Below are 21,942 nucleotides of genomic sequence, written 5' to 3' on the forward strand. Positions count from 1 at the left end.
TGTCCGTCGAAATCTGATGACATACCATTCCGATACAATGGCGAACACTGATCAAAAGGAAACCCCATGCTCAAAAAATTGTTTGTCTGTGGTCTTCCGTGTGTGAGTCAATGTCAGAGAGGAAAATTTAGGGAGTGAATCTACAGGACTGAGTTTTGTTTTCTTTATCAGAGCAGCTAATATAAAGGAACTGATTCTTTGCCTTAGTATGAGTATAAGCTTAATCAAATAAATTAGGCTTTATACTCGTTAAAGGACGGCAAGATTGGACCAAATTTGATGGGAATATTTCCACCATTATACTTGAAAGGACTGTATTAAAATAAAGACTATGATAAATAAGGAAAGGCTTCGATAGCAGAGAGCTAGAAGCTCCGGAACACCGGAACTGTATAAATACTTTTGGAAGTAATCTAATTACAATAAAATACTCTTCACTGGAATAGAAGCAGAAGGCTGGTAACTTTACAGAAATGGTTATAAAAACCTTTTGAACTATAATGAGTAAAAGTCAGAGTATTACAGAGTTAACCAAAATACCTTAGAATGAATTTGACAGACACAAGGAAGACAATTTCAGACAAGCAGAGCTAGGAGGGGGTTCAATCAGATATATTCATATTCACCATTGTATTGGGAGAGAAGAAGGCATGCAATCCGGACAGCGTTTCCACAAGGATCTCTGACCATGTCCAAATTGAACATGGTTAATATAGCATACCGTAATCAATACACCGGAAAATGTGTTGAACAACAAGGTCAATAAACATATTTGTTTACAAATGGACAGATAATGCAAGACGTCACGAATATTGCATACAGGAACTATCTCACGGGGCAGAGATAGTCCGGACATGCAATATCAGTTAGTGGAACCGGGGGACAAGGCATAACGTCATTGAGTGCAGTTTACCAGTCTGTTAGAGAGAATACTAACTTCAAGGGCAAAAACACAGAGGCTGGGTGTTATGGCAAATGGAAACAAAACAATTCTTATCTACCAACGCTAGCTAGGAGAGCAGTGTTACTATCTAAACTCTGGCGGGGCCAGAACCATACTATTTTACAGTCAGTGGGACAGCGTGACATCAAATGTCAGTCACAGGGCAATGCATAATCCATAATTTGGCAAGACCATAGGAGACACCGGGTCATAAGATTAAAAGGGCAAAGGACTCATGACCATCACCCACAAAACCACAGAAAATACCTAACAGTGATTACACTGCTTTTTTTATCTCCACCGAGCAGTCCAAGACGTGGTCTCCTCAACAGTAGTGCAGAGCAAGTTATCAACAATAACTGCATTTGAAAAGCAACTACTCACGAGTTCTGGCAGCCGGATGAATCCACTGCTGGAGGCAGGTTAGAGAGCTGGCGTGGATCGCTCCTCTCTGGATTGCTGTCACACAGCTCGTTTGTAGGTATAGCAAACAAAAACAGGGTAACCAGCCAAAAAAAAACACCGTTACGGGCGTATTGCTGACATAGTGTTAGTTTACGCGTCCTGTGGTGTAGCCTGTCTGTCGACCTGTGGGCAGTGACACAGACAGGACCATTGGCTCTGTAACCCTGTAAAGCAGCAGAATAATCACACTATACGTTTGTATCACTGGCTTGGTGTCAGTTAACGCATCTGTGATGCATATTCCGTGGGCTGGAATGGACCTGCGTTTGGCGCAGCGAAACGTCAGCCCCGCTATAGGCTTATCATTTAACACAGCACACTATACACTGTATAGTATACAGGCGTATTGTCGCTGGGGCGGCTTCCGCGTCTTTAGTGCTGTGTTTTTTTGCTTCGCCTCGTGAGAGAGAGAGCTCCCTGGGGTGTATTGCGGCTAAAGCCGTCCACGCACCCTGGTGTAGACTGCGTGGTAGAACCCGTACGGACGGGGGAAGCCACGGAGCAAGCTTATACTCCGAACCGTGGGTCCTGTCATAGACAGGACGAGCTAATTCCACAACAAACAAAGTTTGGTCTCCAGGGGGAAACCCGTGGTGACATCACGGTGATACATCGTAGGGTAAATTGTTGCCTGGAAAGTCGAGCGGGGACTCTCATAAATCCCTGTTCTATTGGACCAAACAGTGGAAATTGGCATACGTATATACACTATATAATGCAAAACGTTTAATGCAAAACGTTTGGAGCAGAGTGTCTCCAACTCAAACACTCTGTGTCTCATTGCAGCTAGGAAGTCAGGGCAACCTCCTCCAGAGAGAGGAAACTCAGCTGGCTGTTGTTTAGTTATTTTTCTATTTGGGAAAGATCCCCATTAGCTGATGCCATGGCAGTCAGCTAGTCTTTTGGGGTCCACATGAAACATGTTACCAAGAGAAAAAAACAAAACAAAACAACAACACATGAATATCAATATGTGACTGAGAGACAGTAGGCCTAGTGTAAATTGCACATAGGGTAAATTGTGCCCTCACTTCTCAAGCACATTACTATACTCTTTTTTTAGCATGTTTAAACAGTTACATTTGTATTTATTTAATATAACATATTAAATAATAGTGTATATATATATTGAATTAAATGGAAACAGCAGGGGTTTCTCTGGGGCTGTGTGGGGCACATAATGCCCACAGAGGATGTCCATGACCAGTGTGTGACCTGTGGGTTCCCTGGTCATGCGATAGCATCTCATGAAGAATAAGACTTGGAATGTACTGTACTTCTGCAAACTGTTAGTAAATCAGTCAATCAAAACAACAGCCCGGCCAGGCTTTAGCATTAAAACGCACTATACAGGCGTATTGTCGCTGGAGCGACTTCCGCATCTGTAGTGCCGTGTTTTTGCTTCGCCTCGTGAGAGAGAGCTCACTTGAGTGTATTGCAGCTAAAACTGTTCACGCACTCCGGTGTAGACTGCGTGGTAGAACCCGTGCGACGGGGGACGCCACGGAGCAAGCTCACCCTCCGAACCGTGGGTTCTGTCATAGACAGGATGAGTGTATGGCTGCCGTGGCAGCCAGCTTCTGCGTTCAGGTGTAGTAGCCCACTATACAGCGTATTGCTCACTGTGTCAGTTGACGTGACCGTGGTGTAGTTCCGTCTGTGGAACTTGGTTCAGTTACACAGACAGGACCTGCTGAGTCTGCCAGGAGCAAGCCCTGAAATGACAGCCATTTGCACACTACTGTATATACGGCGTATTGCTGACAGTGTCAGCTCACGCGTCCGTGATGTAGTTTTGCCAATTTCGGCTGTCGGGCGGAATACTCTGTACGGTGTATCACGGCAAGGCCGGTCACGCACTAAACTTGCATGGTATAATCCGGTTACCGGTTCGAAACCACAAAGTAAGCTCCTTCTCATCCCGAGAATGCACTATGGCTATCTAGGCGCAGCTAGTCAACACAGGGCTATTCTGTCACTGCTTCAGCACCGGCTTATATGTGGCGCTTATGTGACCATAAGGGCCCGGACCTTATTGAGGGGCTGCAGCGACTGGCTTTCAGGCTCCCCAGGCAGCGGCAGCAGGCAATGCTTTTGACGGCCCCAGGCCAAGCTGCGATAGGAGGACAAGCTCCCCCACGCTGCCTATTGAGCCGCCGGCCATGTTTGGCAAAAAGGCCAGTGCTTTGCTACAGCATCCCAAGGAGGCTGAATGCTCCGGCAAGGCCATGAGTAGCCTGCCTCGGTCGCCCCTCAGGCTGTGCAACCCCAGTCAGGTTTGGCAGTTCCAGGGACCTACGGGTCCGGTTACAGGCCAACCGGCAGGGTATGGCTAAAATGTGCTCGGCGTGCTAAGCCCATCCCTCAGTCCTGACAGTTAAGGCCCCAGACCCCACCCACAGATCCTGGAAGACAATTCAGGTGGACCCCTGGGTGGGTTCCACTATGTCTTCGGGAGGGTGGGGTGCTGCTTACAGCACTCCTGGAAAGGAAGGGCTGAGGGTCTTACAGGCCATCCTCCAAGTCGACTGGCTTGCCATGCTCGACCAGGGATGTTTAATCTCAGATCCCGGGTCTGACACACTGACCGGCTTGTCTTAGATGACAGAACCTTCGAGTCCCGTGTCCTCCCATTCGGCATATGTCTAGCCCCCCGATTGGACGCAGTCCTTGGCGGGAGGGCCTCTGCATCCTAAATTGGATAACTGAATGATGTGTGCTCGCTCAGAGGTGCAGTGCCACAACAACGTGGCCAAGCACCTGCAGCACTTTGGGCACCTAGGCCGGCACCTCGACAAGAGGCCTTGCAGGCGTCAACTCTCACAGTCCGCAGCGCTCCTCGGCATGTGTTAGAGGGCAAAGCAGGGACTCTGTCCCTCGCTCTAGTGAGTCGGGCCACCCTCAGGTTGTGCCTCCGCCCCTTAGGGGCAGCGTGGGGGAGCTGAGGGCAATCATGGTGCACTTTGTGCCTCCGGCTCTTCTGAACATGCGGCCAGTGCAGTATCTGTCATTCACAGTCATGCACTACGTGGGCGTATCGTTGACAGTGTCAGTTTACACGTCCCACGTTGTTCCAGCGAATTCACACTGCTGTTCACACAGCAGAATGTGACGAGACTGTCAGGGGTGAGCAGAACCACCATAAGGTTGTATTACGGCATGGCCGTTCAAACACCTGGGTGTAATTCTGTGTGTTGGAGACCGGTTGAGCTCCCTCCTCATCCAGAGGTAATCGTGTGGCTAGGCCAGGGATCTGGCAACATGGCGGGCCGCTGTCCCACACACGGGCGACACAATAGTCACCCAGTTGGTCCTCATACCGTTCATCCCTCACACAATAGGCCAGCAGTCCCTCCTCGGTGAGTGGTACTGTCTGCCTCACGGCATGAGCCAATTAAGCCCGTGGAGACTTGGGCTGCAATGGCTTCTCACAGGACAGCATTATTGCTGTTAGCAGTGTCAGCCACAAGAATGTTCCTGTCAGTGAGGGGTGCTGCCGCTTCCTACATGGCAATGCTTAGGTGTTGTCGCCATCAATCCCTGCATTTTGCCCTACGGCCTGATCGGAGTGTGAGCCAGTCAGTCTATTGATTTTCACCCTTCCCACCCTCCTAAGCAGGGTGGCGAAGCTGGGTAAATGGGCCTAACTGTCTTAGGCAGATGGTCTCCAAGACTGGACTTCACTCATTGACTTGTAAAACAATCCAGCAGGCATACATTTCAGAGGTACAGAACTTTGTTAAGTGGTGTGACGACAACCACCTTATTCTTAATGTTAAGAAGACACAGGAGATGGTGTTTGACCCCAAGAGCATTGGTGACCACAGGCCTGTGGTCATCCATGACTCGACCATCTCACAGGTCTCCTCATATAAATACTTGGGGATCTGTATTGACAACTCAATGACTTGGAACACACATGTGGACAGTCTCTGTAGTAAACTACAGCAAAGACTGCACTTCCTCCGACGTCTCAGGGTTCATGGTGTTGACCAAAGATTTATGTTAGTGTTCTATCGAGCAGTCTTGGAAAGCCTGGTCAGGTTTGGCATCACAGTTTGGTTCGGTAATCTCTCAGTGCAACTGAGGTCCAAACTGTTAAGATTGGTGCAGACTGCAGGGAAGATCATAGGGGTAAGACAACTCCCCTCTCTTCAGTCTATTTATGAGCAGGCTACATTAAAACAGGCTCAAAAAATCGTCAGTGATGTTACCCATGTTTTAAATGGCGAGTTTGTACTTCTGCCCTCTGGGAGAAGATACAAAGAACCAAAGTGGAAGTACATCAGATTTAAAAAATCATTTGTATCAGCATCAACTAAGATGCTGAACGAGGCTCTGAAACAGCGGTAACTTCGTGAGGCCTGATAATCCACATAATGTGTGCAATTGTGTAATGTTGTGTCTTCCTCTGTAATGTATTTTTGTTGTCTTTGATGTTTTATGTGTGGCTGCAGCTGGGGTGAAAGCCCAAGACAAATTTCCCTTGTGGACAATAAAGTTTACCTTGACCTTGACCTTGATAGGTGGGCAGGCAGGCCAGCCCCAACAGGAACATGTGCACATTCCACACAGGGCCTCGCTGCCGCATGGGCTTACGGCGAGATGCCCTCCAATCTGAGATCTGTGGGACAGCCTCTTGATCGACGCTGTCAGTATTTATCAGGTTCTACCACATGTGGTGTCAGTGTGGAAGCCAGCACCCTTCCCACTGGGTGTGTGCTTAGCTCCGCAGCATAAACGCGATGGGAACTATGCACAAAAATGAAGGCCATCCACTTTTTACTTGTAAAACTGGGATGTGACATAAGGATCATTCCGGTCCGGAGAACAGGGCTTCAACAGTCAGCTAACCGAGTGTTCGGCAGGCTGACTTGAGCGGGAGCACAGGCCCTGCAGACTGCAGTAACCTTGTTACAAAGAAAAGAAGAGCATTCCTGAAGGGTGCCCTGAAGCCCAGAGGAGCTCAGGTTAGAGACCCAATCAGGCCCATCTGGGGTTAGCTCTGGAGGCTCTACGACCTTTAGTCAGTGAGCCTGACATGCTCAAGACAGCAGTCTTGTCGGCGTCACATCTGCAAGTAGAAATGGGGGAGTTGCAAGCTCTGTCAATCCATAATGAGCTCTGCAGGCCTATGCCGGATGATGGTATAGTCTTATGCCCAAAACCGGCCTTTCTCCCCAATGTTCTCAAAAGGGCACGTCTCAATCAGGTGATTGAGCTCTGTCCTACCATCGACATACAGACAGTCGACGTACAGAGACGGAGTCGGTCCCCACTCTGCCCTATTGGAGCATTAGATTCGTATGCCAGGGCCACACAAGGCCCACAGAGTAACGAACCAGCGCTTTGAGGGCTTCAAGTGAGAGTGCATGGATTACAGAGGTTATCCAGCACACAAACAGGTAGGAGTACCAGAGCCGCCTGGAGGGCAGGCACACTCCACCTGGGGACGCTGTGGAAAGGTACGTCTCTGACAGACCTGCACAGCGGCGACATAGCCTACTCCGTCTAATGTACATTCACCCGGTTATACCGACTGAACATGCAGTGTTCGCTCCCTTCGGGGAGTTAGTCTCGCATGCTACTCAGCGGTGGGTGTCATTGTCACCTTCACCAGTCAAGCCAGCCTTGCGTCTGGTGGGCTGGCTTGGGCGGCCCTTCACCCCTGTGGTCTCTGGCCTTAGCGTCTTGCGGGGCCGGGCTCTGGGTGGCGCCTAGCGCCGGAGCATTTGGCGGCGGATGGCGTCTGGCTGTCCGGCCGTTCCAGGGGTTGTAAATACATTACATTGAACATACATGATAAATCATTCCAAATTCAGTATGTGCTGGGTCGGAGCCCACTGGTGTTGTCTTTGGGGGTTCTGGGACTGCTTCGCTTCCTCACGAGGTGTCTTACAGAGTTCCCCATACATATGAAATATGTTGAGTGGAGAGATAGTCTCTGATACGATAGATAACGTGTGGTTACTTTGTAACCTATGTTCTCTGAGTGAAGAGACTATCTCTCCACCTCGATGTCGCTCAGAAGCGGTGTCGATCAAGTAAACCAGTGTAGTCACGCACACCTTGGCCTTCTATACCCGTGCGTGCCAGTACAACTGGTGTGTCTTAAAGAGATATCCACGTCACAAGTGAGGTGGGGACATTCCCCATACATATGAAATATGTTGAGTGGAGAGATAGTCTCTTCACTCAGAGAACATAGGTTACAAAGTAACCACACGATATCCCACATGACATCAAACTTGGTGAGTAAATCTTGTATACAATCTTATACCTCTCTAATACAGACAGATTGATGTTCTAATGATATTACTCGATCATTTTGTGACAGAGATTCTGGCAGGGAACATCAAGATGCTCTTCATTTCACCTGAGAGCCTGTTTGTGGACCCTTGGTGGGAATGGTTGAACAGCAAAAAACATAAAATGTGTCTGGTCACTGTTGATGAAGTTCACTGCATCACTTCATGGTAAAGTACAGTATATACTTATTATAAGCGTATTGATTTAGATTAAGTAATGAAATAAGCAAACAAAACATAAATGCCACAATATATTTGTATTTGCTCCAAAGAAATGCCCTCTTTGAGACATATCGAGTGCATATTTTTACACATACTGTAGCCCAGATCATTTAGGCTATCTGACAGTTCAAGACACAATAAAATACATAATGTCTTACATTCCGTACTATTGAATTCCATGTGTTATTTTTATATTTGTAGTGGAGAATCATTTAGAGAGGCATATTTGAGAGTGCCAGAAGTCAGGGCCATCCTAAAATGCCCTGTGTTGATGCTTACCGCCACTGCCACCCAGGAGACGGTGGATGGAATCATCAACCTTATGAATCTTGATAAGGAATCTGTGTTAACTGTATCTGTCAGCTGCAACAGGTATATCTCAGTTTAATGTGTTTAATATTAATATGATTGTACAATTTACAACTCACAATAACTGTTGGGAAACAGTTTCGAGCCATGTGGCCCATAGGTCAGGGACCTATCTTCTGTTTCTGTAGTGTGAGACAGCTTGATGATTGAACCCTATAGCATTCTCAGAGCAGACACATTATTTTCCACTTTTTTTTGGTAACCCATCTTTTTCACCCAGTGTCAATTGTTTAGTGTAATCCTGGGTGCTACACTCCCTCTGCCAACCTGGGGACAGCAACGGACTGACCTCATGCTTCCTTCAATGCATGAGGAGGAGTCCAAGCCGCTTTTTGTGAGGGTTCAGAGGGTACCTAGTACTACCTACCCTAGGGTTAGGGGACACCAGGAGAAGGGCAGACACAAGGCCACTGATCTGCAACACACAATATACACAATAAAATCACACCCATGTGAAGTGAGGGGCTCTGCTGTACTACCAATGTATATATGGTAAATGGTGCATTTATATAGCGCCTTTATCCAAAGCGCATTACATTCACACACCGATTGCAGCGGAAGCCATGCAAGGTACCAACCAGCACATCAGGAGCAATTTGGGGTTCAGTGTCTTGCTCAAGGACACTTCGACATGTAGACAGGAGGAGCCGGGATTCGAACCGCCGATCCATGGATCATTGGACGACCTGCTCTACCTCCTGAGCCACAGTCTTTTATGAAATAATTAAACAAAACAAACATGGACAAAAAAACCCACCACCCCTCAATAATAATGACCATCCTTTTCATCCATATAACGGTCCAGGACGCCATGAGTGCTGACATCACTGCTGGGGTTGGATGGCTGGTGCAGGATCTGAAGGATAAAGGCACAGATGCAGGAAAGTCCATCATCTACTTCAGGTTGTGAAACAAAGCTATTATTTCAGTGAATTAATACAACACTAAACAATTAAACAGAATAGTATTAGTTTAGGCTCAGGTTTTATATTGTGAATTGAGAATTAAATTCTAAATTGGTGAAACCGCACCAAAGAAATGCTTGGTTTTAATCTGCAGAAGCTATATGACAACAACGTATCTTTCTTTATGTCTTACAGATCAATGACAACATTGACTCGAGCATTTGGGATGATCAAGGAGAGCCTTGGCAGTGCCATATGTCACGTTGACCAAGAGAAAACAACGCATCTTCTTGTGGACATGTTTCACAGCCACATCTCAACCAGAAAAAGGGATGCAATCCTTGCCACATTTCCAAAATGCAACAGCCCATTGAGGTGTGTGCTGGCCACTGTGGCATTTGGCTTAGGGATAGATATAGGGGATGTGAGACATGTTGTCCATTGGGGCCCATCAAATGACCTCCTGTCATACTGGCAGGAGGTAGGAAGATGTGCTCGGGATGGTTTGCCTGGAAATGCCAAAATGTACATCTACCCAGGGTCAGTGAATAAGCTTTACATAAAGCCCTGTATGCTGTCCCTGGTCGAACAGTACAGACAAAAGCGCTGTCTCCGTAAGAGGGTCCTTGACCATCTTTTTGTCAAGGGCACAAAGAAGTCAGCTATACGTGATGACATCATGCCAGGCTGCTGCAGTGTCTGTGACAATGTGGAAACCGAGTGACATCATTAAACCATTTCAAAGGTAGAACTTTTTTTTTGTTTATCTGGTCTGTTAACTATTATTAATATTTTCCATTAAGACATTCAATTGTTTGCATTGTCTATATTGTGCTTGTTGGTTTTTCATATTACTTATAGAGTGTACTGTAAGTAAGTATCATACTCACGTTACATTAACCCATTCTAGACGGGCACTCTACATTGTAACTATCCCTTTAAGAACGGGGACTCCATTTTGTATCTTACCCCTTCAGGCCGGGCACCCGAATTCGGGTTTTCCTGTAGTTTTACCCTTTCCGGTCTCATGGCCAATGAAATGGATCATGAGTCGATGACGTATGCGTTCCTGGATATCGCAATGCATTGTGGGATTTTTTTGGGACGTTTTTTTTGTATGAAAGCAACTTTATTTGTCGGAGATTCAGTGCGAGTTTTTTTTTTACAAAACATGGCAGAAGCAGCAAGAGCACAGCGTAGTGGCGAAACCGAGGATGCATTGAGCGATGGGAGTGATATCTGTGATGACTACAGTAGCAGAGACGAGGACAATGATAACATTGCTAACGATCCAGATTATTTGCCTCCGTCCGAACCTTTAGATAGGGCTCAATGGATGCGGGATATGTTTAGCGACGACGACGATTCCGGCGACGAAGATGATGCATCTTTCCGTGGGTTCCATTCAGACTGGGTAGCAGACGAATCCCACTTCCAACCAACGGGAAAAAAAGATTTCATCCACACACCAGGGGTGAAAATTGATATCGCACCAGACGCAACACCAGGAGATGTCTTTGGTCACATTTTCACAGACGGATTGTGGTCGCATCTCATTACAGAGACGAACACATTCGCTAGACAGTCCAGAGACGCCAGACCAGATCCATCACCCCAGTCCAAAATGGGCAAATGGAAGTCAGTTACTTTGACTGAAATGAGAACTTTCATCGGCCTTTGCATCGATATGGGCATCATGCGGCTACCAGTCCGTAGAGATTACTGGCGACAAACAAAGCAATTGTTCCAGACCACCTTCTTCAAAGTGATGTCCCGGGACAGATTCAACGCCATTTGGAGGTAATAACAACACTAATACAAACTGAGTATGATGATAATTATAGGGCGCGTTCAGAAATAGCACTGTGCAATGCAAACTAATAGTTTATTAATTTACTAACTATAATTGCTATTACTATCATAATGTCTTATTATGGGTACGTTCGGAAATAACGCACCGGAGCGCACTCGCCTATTAGTTTGCATTGCACAGTGCTATTTCTGAACTATTATTATCTAGTATTATATAAATAAATAAACACATTTGCACTTTACACAATACACTATATTGAAATATACACGCTATATAATGTTGAGTGATACTGAGGGTAATAATTTATGTTGACGCTGTGAGGAAAAAGTACACTCAAAATGGCCGCTATGCCTGTCCTTTGTTTAGTCCATTGGAACAATGGAAAGACCCCAACCCCCATCGACTGAGGCAGTCGCCATTTAGAATGTACCTTTTCCATTTCAACAGTTTACTTTATTGAGATGGCTTTGATAAGAAGTGTTATTCAGTCATTGATACAAATAGTAGTAGTCTAAAGTAAAATATAAGCATAAGCAAAATAGAAAGTGTATGTCTTATGATGATAAATACATAACTAATGCATAATGAAAGTTGATAAGTATAATGGCAATTCACCTGGAATACTGCAGTGTATATTGTGAGATTCAATTTATTGTCAATGTATAGTACAAGTACAGCACAGCGAAAAGTATTGTTATTACTGAATAATATACATATAAAAAGTATAATAATACTGTAGTGTAAATTGTATGTTATTACTGAATAATATACATATAATACTGTAGTGTATATTGTATGTTATTACTGAATAAAAAAGTATTATAATAAAGTATAAACATTACTATACAAAAAAAGCATGAACAATGTAAAAAGTATAAACATTACTATAAAAAAAGCATAAACAATGTAAGTGACTAACATCTATGTGAATTTCCAGCTATCTACACCTCCAGGATAACGAGGCAGTTGATCTGAATCGGGAGGACAAACTGTGGAAGCTGAGATGGTTCCTGGATTTCCTCATCGCTCGATTCCAAGCACTGTACCAAGTCAATGGATTTGTTACAGTGGACGAGAGCATGGTGAAGTTCAAGGGACGTCTGGGTTTCAGACAATATCTCCCCTTGAAACCTGTGAAATGGGGAGTGAAGGTCTGGGTCATGGCAGAGAGCTCCACAGGCTATTGCGTCAACTTCCAGGTAAGAGAATAACGCACACCAAGTAGCTATCATTTGCAAATATTTATTGTAAGAGTTGAGTGAAATTTCAAACACCAAAGCTCTTCCTCAGACTTGTTTTTCTTGCAATCTTTCAGGTCTACACAGGGCGTGAGGCAACAACGCATGAGAAGGGTCTCTCCCAACGTGTGGTGATGGAGCTAGCCAAACCGTTCTATTTTTCCAACCTGGCTGTGTTCATGGACAACTTCTACACTGGGGTGGACTTGTTGCTAGACATGAAGCTCCATGGACTCTACGGCTGCGGAACTGTTCGTGCCAATCGGAAAGGACTCCCAAAGGCCCAGACGCTGAGCAAGAAAGCCCCGATGAAGAAGCATGACTACAAAGTGGCTCAAAACAATGAGCTCACGTTCTGCGTTTGGAAGGACACCAAGGTGGTCATGGTGCTGTCCAACTACCACGACCCCAAGGCGACAGGGACGGTGAACAGGAGGAGGGAGGGCGCAGTCCGTCAATCGGAGGTGACGGTGCCAGCAAGCCTCTCCGACTATCAGAAATACATGAAAGGTTTGTTTGATTTTATTGACAAAGAAAACATATATATTATGATCATGTATCTGATGCAGTATATTTCAAAGCAAACAAAAGCTGGAGAGCTCATTTCCTTGTGGTCCTTTGAGTGTAAACAAGTGTGTAAACTTGAGTGTCATGTGTTTTTTTTACCAGGTGTGGATCTGATGGACCAGATGACTGGGTACTACCAGTTCCATCATCGTTCCAAGAAGTGGTGGAGGAGGGTCTTCTTCTTCTTTCTGAGTACGTCCTGCCACAACGCGTTCATTGCTGCGAAGTCTGTTGGAGGAAGGGACTTCAAGAAGAAGTACCCTGGCTACAAAGAGTGGGTGGAGGACCTGGCACAGGAGCTGGTCAATCCAGTGGCTGATCCTCACACCCGCCCCAGACCGGCCCGTCAGACCCCACGATCCACACCGGCTTCTTCTCCTTCCACTTCTTCTCCTGCTCCTTCGTCTGCGTCTGCGTCTGCATCTGCGTCTCCTTCAGCAGGCAGATCTGAGCATGACCTTATCCCCAAGCTCACTGAGAAGAGGAGGGGTTGCACAGTGTGCTTGGAGGAGAAGAGTGGCACTTCGGCCCGTGCAAGAAGTGTCACTTCCGGCTGTCGACAGTGTCAGGTGAACGTGTGCACACAGTGCTTTGGCAAGCATATCCGCGGTTGTGAGTGACAGCTGAACGGTACAAACTGTGACTCATAAAGACCTTGCCAGCTACTAACTGTTTGTGCTGCTTGTGAACTGTTTCCACGGAGGAATGTTCACACTTTTTTATTGAACAATAACAGACACTTTTTTTTTTATTCTCTTTTTTTATATATAGTGCTGCTTGTGAACTGTTTCCACGGAGGAATGTTCACACTTTTTTATTGAACAATGACAGGCACTTTATCTTTTTTTATTGAACAATTGTTTTATATTTTATATTTTATTATTATTTGAAATAGTGCTGCTTGTGACAGTTTCAACAGAGAAATGTTCACACTGTATTTTCTACATTTTTTGCACAAATAAAAGTTGTTTATCAAAGCCTATGGTGTAAGATCTCAAATACTTTTTTACATTTAGTTCCTATCTGCTATAGAGGCTGAAAAGTTCATTTTTGGTAGACATTTTATTAGTTTTATGGCATTTTCAAAGTTTGTAGATTTTGTAATAAGACTTGGACCAAGATAACTAATTGTCTATGAAAGCCAAAGCTGTAAGCTATCAAATAGTGTTGGAATTGTGTTTCTATATGCTACAGAGGCTGAGAAATGACAGAAATTGTTGTTTTTAGTAGGCGTTTTACTAGTTTTATTATAATTTCTGAATTAGAACATTTTTCTGATTTTTTTATAAAGGTTTTGACCAAAACAAGTAATTTACCATGAAAGCCAAATGTGTAAGCTATCAAATAGTGTTGGAATTGTGTTTCTATCTGCCACAGAGGCTGAGAAATAAATGTTTTAGTAAACGTTGTTCCTTCTGTGAAAAATTCCAGAAAAAGTCAGGTTTTAGGGGTATTTTTCAAATCGGCCATAGGTTTTAAAGGCTTTTTCGGATTCGGATTTAGGCCTGAATGGGTTAAATTCTTCCGGTCCCACAGATCGATCTCAAATGCCAGACGTTTGATGGTTTTCCCCATCTTGTCTGGCTTTGAGATGGACTGTGGATAGGTGAAGTTTTCAAAGGTTTGGTGTTGCCGTCCTGGTGTGTAGGAGAACAGGGCATCAGTTTGGTATTCTTCAACGAAGGCAGCAATGTCCGCTTCTTGTTTAGCCACAGTGTGGGTTGTTTGGGAGCCTGAGAAATGGCCTATCCCAGAGGACAGGAAGAATTCTTCGAAATGTTTCCCAAATGGGCCAGACATTTCTGCACACCTAGCCACCTGCTCTGGTGTGTAGCGCCCCCGGGTCCACTTGAGAGTTTCTGAGAGAAAACAAAAACACCACAAAGTTAGCTTTGTACTTTATAATACAACTGTTAACTGGCTAAAAACATAATTCCTACCCTGTTAATAGATTGAAGGCATACCTTTGAATTCATTGTTCATAAATTCATTGGCCAGATCCAAAGGAATATTTTTCCCAGGCCCACCACTCATGTTGGCCACTCTACCCCACACCATCTCCATGCTGAGCCGTTCGGGCAAACATAAACCAAGGCTTAACAAATCTAAAAGACACAAACCACTATAGATGTACATTGCATCATACTGTAATCAAATTGTTACCGCCATACTATATACCAACCAGTTAGCATTTTGTTGCCAAGTATGAAGTACTTGTGGTGGTTGCCTTGCCAAAAGGACACAAGGTCATGTTTCCAGAACTGCAGTAATCCTGGACCATCACCCTCTCTGACACAGTCCTGCCTAGCCATGTGACAAAGGCCTCTCCACATGAGTGCCTTGGTGTAGTTCAGGACCCTGTCCTGACTCTTGTCCTGATGGCACTCTGGTGAGCAGTACCATTCACCTTTTAGTGGAAATGCAAAAGATTACTCTTAAGTAAGACACATGACATGATGCGATCATAATGTCATTAAATGGTTTCATTGATTATTAACTTCTATAGAGGTCAAGCAATAGACGCACAGTAAATTATACCTCAAGTTTTTTTACGCTCCACAGGCCTCAAACACTGGATGTGGTACCACTCATTGTGGAGGCATCTGTCATGCGGTGGCAGAAGGCAATAATCTCACACATGAGTAGAAACGCAGTAAACAGGAATAAATCTCATCCTTGAGTAGACATAGGAAACAGGAATATATCTCACTCAGGAGTCAGGAACCAAACAGAAAATGACATGGTAGTCAAACAGGAAACATGCACCGACGACATCAAACTATGAACTGACAGTGTTTTGCAATGAGTCCAGTTATGTAGTGAGCAGGTAAATTGTCCAAGTGTTCACAGGTGGGCTGACGAGGGAGTTGGAGACAGGTGAGTGCAGGGACTGAGTGAGTGGAAGGGGCCTGGAGGAGGGAAACTGAGGCAGAGCAAAGGGGATCTTCAGGTGGACGGCCAGTGTTATGTTCTAATAATATGGACATTGTGTTATATAATGGTTAAGATGCCTTTAAGAGACTGGTTATTATGGGATGCTACGTAAGACACAGCGCGGGAAATAACAAGGAAGTCTGTTCTGTACTGAGACAAGGAACTAAGTAAAGCAGTGTTGTTTCTGGTTCAATCGTGTGTGCGTGTCACTCTTTTACACACAACATTTGGCGACGAGGATGGCTGGATTCAGCCTTCCCCCACCCGAAGTGTTTCTCGCGGTGCCCGGGGAACCCGCGGTGCCATGGACACGTTGGCTGACAGGTTTTAATGCCTATATTGATGCTCTCGGATTCTCCGACGCAGAGCTTCCCGACAAGCGGAAGACTGCCCTCCTCGTTCACTGCCTCGGTACCGAGGGCCAGCGAGTCCTTGGAGCGATCGGATCGGCTGCAACATTCGCCGATACAGTCAAGCTGCTGACGGATCATTTCTCTGGAAAACAACGTGTCCTAATACGGCGCTACAGACTCAGAAAGCGTCACCAACGACCCGGTGAGTCCATACAGTCTTTTGTGGCTGATCTACGCGAGCTGACACGAGCCTGTGAATATGGAGTGTTGCATGACCAAATGATCAGAGACCAGCTGATAGAAGGCACGTCATGTGACAAAACACGAGAGAAACTATTAATGGAACCAGACGATTTGACATTGACTGATGCAATCAAACTAGCGTTGCAAGTTGAATCTGCTCTAGAATGCTCTAATCTGCTAGCCACCACTAGCCCTGCTGCTCATTACCAACACACAACGCTCGCACAACAACTGCAGCATACGGACCTGTCGTCACAGGTTTCCCCGCCCACTACATGGGCCACTGACGACGGCAGCCTGCCTGTGCAACATATGAGTAGACAGCGCCCCAGTGTGGCCCCCAGACGCAATTGCGCCAATTGTGGATCTAATTCCCATGCAACTAGGGCATCACAGTGCCCTGCCCGTGGACAGGCTTGCAGAAACTGTTCTAAACTGAATCATTTTGCTAAAGTTTGTCGTTCGGCTCCAAGCAATGTGTCACAGCAGCATAGGTTTCCCCAGTCTGGTTCTGGATACACAGAAATTAGTAACATCCGTTCCACACATGTGTCATTCAAGACCTGCACAGTACAGCTGGGGGAGGTTGATCTACCACTCATCCTGGATACTGCGGCCGCAGCGTCGCTCCTGAATCTGGACACATACAGGAAATTATTTTCCCACATGCCGCTAGGACCCCCGTCCACAAGCTTGCGGGGGTATGCAAATTCTGCCATTGAGATGGTGGGCACCCTTGACCTGCCTGTCTGCTATGGTACGACACACATTCCCTCTTTCCCCTTTCATGTTGCACGGCGGGGAACGAACCTCCTTGGCCTGGATCTCTTCATGAAGTTGGGCTTCTCTCTAATGGACAATAGTGGAAGGGCTATACTGCATGTCTCCCCGACGACTCACCAGCAGTGGCCAGCGCTGTTTGACGGCCTGGGCTGCTTGGCAGCATTCGCTCACCGGCCTCTAGTTGACCCTGCGGTGAAACCAGTTATTCAGCCCCTCAGGCGCCTGCCACTCGCCTTCCGAGAGGGTGTCACCGCCGAGCTCACCTCACTGCTGGAGGAGGGCATCATCGAGTCAATTAATGCATCGCCTTGGATCTCAAACCTGGTGGTCGCACAGAAAAAATCAGGTGGTCTCCGGGTCTGTGTGGATCTGCGACAGGTCAACAAAGCTGTCATCCCAGACAAATACCCTCTACCCACAGCTGAGGAGCTCACCACTCTCTTCCATGGCTCAACGGTTTTCTCAAAGTTGGATTTGCGCCAGGGCTACCTGCAAGTTCCCCTTCACCCAGCCAGCCGGGACCTGACAGCGTTTGTGACACACGCTGGGGTTTTCAGGTACACACGCATGCCCTTTGGTCTCAGCTCTGCCCCCAGCTGCTTCCAAAAGGTCATGTCCACGATTCTCGCTGGGGTTCCAGGGACAGTTTTTTATCTCGATGACATCGTGGTGCACGGGGAAGACCAAGCCACTCACGATGCCCGTCTACACAGAGTGTTTGAGGCTCTCACCAAGCATCACGTGACCCTGAACAGCGAGAAATGTCTGTTCTCAGTGCCGACTGTAGACTTCATTGGGTTCCACCTCTCAGCTGAGGGCATTGCACCTCTCTCTTCCAACGTTGAGGCAATACAGCGCATCCCAGAACCGACCTCCACCACGCAGGTCGCCTCGTTCCTGGGGATGACCGCTTATTATTTGCGTTTCCTGCCCAACTACTCACACACAACAGCACCTCTCCGCCGACTCCTGAAGAAGGAGGAGCCCTGGGTCTGGTCACCGCAGTGCGTTGAGTCCTTTTCCATGCTGAAAACACAGTTAACTTCACCACCGGTCCTCGCCCATTTCAGCCTCCCCAGCCCCACCTTCGTCACCTGCGACGCCTCCGCCGCTGCAGTTGGAGCCGTCCTGTCTCAGCTTCACGATGGTGTGGAGAGGCCAATTGCCTTTGCATCTCGGGCCCTGACACCCACAGAACAGCGGTACTCTGTGGGCGAACGCGAGGCTTTGGCCTGTGTGTGGGCATGTGAACGATGGCACATGTATCTCTATGGCCGTCATTTCGCCATCAGGACGGACCACCAGGCCCTCACAACTGTACTCTCGACGTCAGGTTCGGGTCACAAGCCTCTCCGGCTCCATCGTTGGGCGGAACGTCTCCGACAGTACCATTATGACCTCATCTTCACGCCAGGCAGGGACAACGTGGTGGCAGACCTCCTTTCTCGCTCCATCCCAGCCCCGACTCCTTCTCTCCCTTCATACGACGAAGAACCGTCTCTCATCCAAGCGCTCTATGCACCGTTGGAGCCAGTAATCACACTGGAGGAGCTGAAAACTGAATCGGACAGGGATCCGATACTGTCCAAGCTGTGCACGTACATCAGGAACGGCTGGCCGCCCCGCGTTCCTGAAGAGTTGAAGCCATTTTCTAGAGTGAAGGACGAGCTCTCCTGCTGGGCAGACACGTGTGTCTCAAGGGGGCTCTGCACAGTTATCCCAAGCACTCTACGTGCTCGTGTGCTGTCGATGGCACATGAAGGTCACTTGGGAATTGTGAAACTCAAGCAACGGTGCCGTGAGCTCGTGTGGTGGCCGGCCATCGACCGAGATATAGAGCATCTGGTCCAGGACTGCTCACCTTGCCTCCTCAGTGGGAAAACCGGGCCACCCTCGACCCCTCCCCTACAGCCACTCCCCTGGCCTTCCCGCCCCTGGGAACATGTACAGCTGGACATCTGTGGGGAAATCCATGGCCGTGGTGTTCCTCACCACCAGCGCTTCCTGGTGGTCATATATGATCTCCACTCCAAGTGGCCGGAGGTGGTGCCGGTGGGGACAGTGACGTCGCACGCCATGATTCGGGTACTGGATGGCCTCTTTGGACGCTGGGGCGTGCCTCGGGCCGTGACAACTGATAACGGGCCTCAGATGACATCTGCAGAGTTCTCTGACTTTCTTGCCAGCAGGGGTGTCAAACACATCCGAACCGCTTTCTACCACCCACAGGCCAATGGTGGAGTAGAGCGTTTCAACGCAACACTGAAGAACGGGATCCGTGCACACCTGACCCAAGGCTGTGTATTCGAAGAGGCACTAAATCAGACTTTGTTGCACTACAGAGCAAGCCAACACTCCACCACTGGAGTGTCACCAGCGTTTCTGATGCTCGGCCGAGAATTGGAACTGCCACTGCACAGGCTCCGGACACCGCATGGAAACTTTCCCAGGCCCTCCCTGGCCAAGATCCGGGAGACTGTTGCCGCACGGCAGCGGGTGACGAAGGAGAAGGTGGACAAGAAACGCAGGGCGAGGCCACCATCTCTTCAAGTCTCCGACTGGGTCAGGACTCGACGGCCGCAACGACACAACAAGATGGCCTCATTCTGGTCCCAGCCTAGACAGGTCAGACGCCGTCTGGGCCCTGCCACGTTCCTGCTCGACGACGGCTCACGGTGGCATGCTGGTAGGCTGAAGAAGGTCCCTGCACCCCTCTCCGGGCACACGGCCACAGCACCAACCCTGTCACCATTCCCCTACACCATGGGCGCTGATCCTGGGCCACCTCCAGTCCCCGTTCCACCCCCTGTCCCTGTCCCTCCTCCCGCAGCGCCGGAACCGAGGCCAGTTCGGGTCAGGGTTCGCCCTGCTGCCTTGCAGGACTATGTCACAAGTTGCTTAGTTTGCCAGTGTTTTCATAACTGACTCTTGCCTAGTACATTTTGCATTCCTATTGTTGTTCTGCCATTTTGATGATGCTTTCAGTTAAAAAAAAAAAAAGAAAGAAAGACTGTGTTGATTGGTTTTCAGTTGGGGGGGAGGATTATGCTGTTTGTTCTTTTGAGAGGGGGGAAAATGTTATGTTCTAATAATATGGACATTGTGTTATATAATGGTTAAGATGCCTTTAAGAGACTGGTTATTATGGGATGCTACGTAAGACACAGCGCGGGAAATAACAAGGAAGTCTGTTCTGTACTGAGACAAGGAACTAAGTAAAGCAGTGTTGTTTCTGGTTCAATCGTGTGTGCGTGTCACTCTTTTACACACAACAGCCAGGACGACGGCCAGAGGCAAGTCTGGTGACCTCAGGGGGACGTCCAGGAGGATGGGGGGCGGCAGAACGAGCACCATCGGGGGGACGGCCAGGACGCTGGGATGAGGCAGTGACATCATCCGGAGGGCGGCCCGGAGGCCGAGACGAGGCTGAGGAGGTGCAGTCAGGAGGGCAGGAGGACCGTGGAAGCAGAGCCGGGTAAGCTGCAGGCGCTGGACGTGATGCTGCAGGTGACGCCAGGGGTGCTGCAGGCGGAGCCACAGGAGATGCTGCAGGCTCTGGAGACGGGACCCCAGAGGCGAGCTGCAGCGGCGGGGCCTCAGAGGCGAGCTGCAGCGGCGGGGCCTCAGAGGCGAGCTGCAGCGGCGGGGCCTCAGAGGCGAGCTGCAGCGGCGGGACCGCAGAGGATGCTGCAGGCGGAGGCGACGCCGGGAATGCTCCAGGCTGAGGCGACGCCGGAGATGCTGCAGGTGGGACTGCAGGCGGAGGAGGCGGAGCTGCAGGTGGGACTGCAGGCGGAGGATGCGGAGCTGCAGGTGGGACTGCAGGCAGAGGCGGAGCTGCAGGCGGGACTGCAGGCAGAGGCGGGGCTGCAGGCGGGACTGCAGGCGGAGAACAGGAGGAGGATGCTGCAGACTCTGGAGACGGGACCCCAGAGGACGCTGCACACCCAGGAGACGAGGAGGATGTTGGGACCCCAGAGAACACTGCACACCCAGGGGATGAGGAGGGTGCTGCAGATTCTGGAGATGGAGAGCCGGCAGACAGCAGCTGACGGAAGCAGCCGAACAAAAAGCCCAGGGCCAGAGCTTCCATAACGTCAGGCTGACGCCGGTCACCACTGGAGTTGACTGCCAAGGGCTCTGGCAGGTCACCGGCTGAAAGGACTGTTGAGGGTGCAGAGGGCGCAGGCAGGTCACCAATGGAGGCCGCCGGGAAGGGCTCGTGGATGCCGGGCAGCACAGCACCCAGTGGAGTGCTGGGCAGGCTGGGCGGTGAAGTGCTGGGCGGCAGAACACAGGACAGCAGAGAGCTGGGCAGGCTTTTCACAAAGACAGGAGACAAAGTCACTGGGAGCGAGGAACAGGGGTCAGGTAGCTGAAAAACACCCCCGGGGTCCCGCTGCCGTAGTGCAGGCCCGTGACGGGGCTGCACCGCTGCAGGCGGGAGTGCAGCAGGACGTGAAGGGGCTGCAGGCGGGACTGCAGCTGGACGTGACAGGCTGGGTGGCGGTGGTTCCTGGCGGTGTAGGCGGCCATGCCTCTTTCTAGCAGGCCCCCGGTTCCCCACACTGTCAGGACAGGCTGGTCGGGTGGGCTTGGTGGCTGGGAGACCCAGTGAGACATCCCCCCGCCTGTTGACACAACGGGGACCCCCCCGAGCCAGACGGGTGCCATAAAACGGATCTTGAGTGTGCAGTTGATTTGAATAAACAGGAAACTCTTCATTGCCACGACGATGGGGGAAAAAATCCATAGACTGGGTGTTCTGATGGTTAGCATCCAGGCTAGTGGGACATAGG

This window comes from Protomyctophum bolini (genome assembly GCF_963924005.1).
Source record: "Protomyctophum bolini genome assembly, chromosome: 15".
Lineage (NCBI taxonomy): Eukaryota > Metazoa > Chordata > Actinopteri > Myctophiformes > Myctophidae > Protomyctophum > Protomyctophum bolini.